Below are 2,684 nucleotides of genomic sequence, written 5' to 3'. Positions count from 1 at the left end.
TCAGGTCTCATTTATTTATTTTGGTTGTTGCTGTGATTGCTTTTGGGGTCTTCTTCATGAATTCTTTGCTTAGGCCAATGTCTGTAAGAATTTTTCCAACATTTTCTTCTAGAATTCTTACAGCTCATGCCTTAGGTTTAAGTCTATTATCCACTGTGAGTTGATTTTTGTGACAAGTGAAAGCTGTGGATCCTGAGATCCTGAGACTTTGCTGAATTTGTTTATCAATTCCTGTAGTCTCATGGAAGAATCTTTGGGGTTTTCTAGACATAAGACTGTATTGTCAGCCAAGAGAGCTAGTTCACCTCTTCTGCCCGCATTTGGATGCCCTTGATTTCCTTCTCTTGTCTGATTGCTCAGGCTAGGGCTTCCAGCACTGTGTTGAATAGAAGTGATAGAGAGCAAATTTGTCTGGTTCCAGTTCTAAGTAGGAGTGCTTTCAATTTTTTCCCATTCAGTATGATGTCAGCTGTGGGTTTGTCATATGCGGCTTGTATCATTTTTAGGTCTGTCCTGTGTATGTCTAGTTTGTTAAGCGTTCTTATCATAAAAGGGTGCTGAATTTTTTTGAGTGCCTTCTCTGCATCTATTGAAAGGATCACATGGTCTTTGTTTTTATTTATATTTATGTATTGAATTACATTTATAGATTTGCTTATGTTGAACCATCCCTGCATCTCTGGGATGAAGCCCACTTAGTCACGATGGATTATTTTTTTGATAAGCACCTGAATTTGGTTTGCTAGGATTTTGTTGAGAATTTTTGCATCTATATTTATAAGGGATTGGTCTGTAGTTTTCTTTTTTTGTTGTGTCCCTTCCCGGTTTTGGTATCAGGGCGATGTTAGCTTCATAAAACGTGTTGGGGAGGATTCCTTCCTTCTCAATGTTGTGGAATAATTTCTGCAGGATAGGCACCAGTTCTTTTTTGTAGGTCTGGTAAAATTCGGATGTGAAACCATCTAGTCTGGACTTTTCTTTTTATGAAGGTTTTTTTATTTCTTCTTCAGTTTTGGTACTTGATATTGGTCTAATCAAGAATTCTATTTCTTCCTGATTGAGCCTGGGGAGTCTGTGTGTTTCTAAGAGTTTGACCATTTCCTCCACATTTTCATGGTTATGTGCATAGAGGTTTTTATAATATTTGTTGATGATATTTTGTATTTCTGTGGTATCAATTGTAATTTATTCTTTTTCATTCCTGATTGAACTTATTAGAGTCCTTTCTTTTCTGGTTCTTGTTAATCTAGCAAGATGTGTGTCAATTTTGTTTATTTTTTCAAAGAACCAACTTTTTGTTTTATTAATCTTCTGTATAGTTTTTTTTATTAACAATATCATTTAATTCTGCTCTGATCCTTGTTATTTCTTTTCTTCTGCTGGGTTTGGGGTTGGTTTGCTCATCCTTTTCCAGTTCTTTGAGATGATTCATTAGATTTTTTATTTGTGATCTTTCTGTCTTTTGGATGTAGGCATTTACGGATGTAAATTTTCCCCGTAGGACTGCTTTTGCTGTGTCCCACAGATTTTGATAACTTGTGTCTCCTTTATCATTTAGTTCAAAGAATCTTTTGATTTCCATCTTAATTTCATCCTTAACCCAATAATTATTCAGCAGAAGGTTATTTAGTTTCTATGACTTTGTGTGGAGATGAGAGTTTCTGTTGGAGTTGATTTCTAATTTTGTTCCACTGTTGTCTGAGAAGATGCATGGTATAATTTCTATTTTTTTAAATTTGGTGAGACATGTTTTATGGCATAGAATATGGTCAATCTTAGAGAATGTCACATGAGCGGATGATAAAAATGTATATTCAGTGTTTTTTGAGTAGAATGTTCTGTAAATGTCAGTTAGGCTATGTGTTCTAGAGTTCTGTTTAAGTCCACTGTTTTTTTATTTATTTTCTCTTTGGAGGATCTGTCCTGTTCTGTCAGAGAGGTGTTGATTCCCCAGTTATTACAATACTGCTGTTTATCATTTTGTTTAGGTCAAATAGGACTTGCTTTATGAATCTGGGTGCACCTGAGTTAGGTGCATAAATATTTAGAATTATTATGTCTTCTTGTTGAATTGTACCCTTCACCATTATATCGTGATCATCTTTGTCTTTCATTATTTTTGTTAATTTGAAGACTAAGTTATATGAAATCAGAACGGCTACACCAGCTTTCTTTGGCTTCTGTTTGCATGTTGTTTTCCATCTGTTCACCTTGAATCTGAATTCATCCTTGTGGGTTAGATGTGTTTCCTGAAGACAGCAGATACTTCAGTTGTGTATATTTATCCATTCAGCCAGCCTCTGTCACTTTAGTGTTCAGTTCAAGCCATTCACATTTATTGAAAGAATTGATAAGTGTGCAGATTTCCTTTCATTCTGTTGAGTTGAACTTTGTTGTTTTGTTTTCTCTCTTGAGTCATTGTGGTATCTGGCCTTTGACTTTTAGCTTTTGGATGATTTTACACGGGTGAGTGTCTATTGTGCTGATCTGTGTATAATGTTGTTCTGAATATTTCCTGGAGGGCAGGTCTTGTCTTGATGAATTCCCTCAGTCTTTGCTTGTCTGAGAAGGTCTTTATTTCTCCTTTGTATAAGAAACTTAGTTTTGCAGGATACAAGAGTCTAGGCTGGGCATAATTCTGTTTGAGAAGACTGAGAATTGGGCCCCAGTCTCTTCTGGCTTAT

The sequence above is a fragment of the Propithecus coquereli genome, unplaced genomic scaffold (genome assembly GCF_000956105.1).
Source record: "Propithecus coquereli isolate 6110/MARCELLA unplaced genomic scaffold, Pcoq_1.0 Scaffold194, whole genome shotgun sequence".
NCBI lineage: Eukaryota > Metazoa > Chordata > Mammalia > Primates > Indriidae > Propithecus > Propithecus coquereli.
This window is presented reverse-complemented; position numbering follows the sequence as displayed.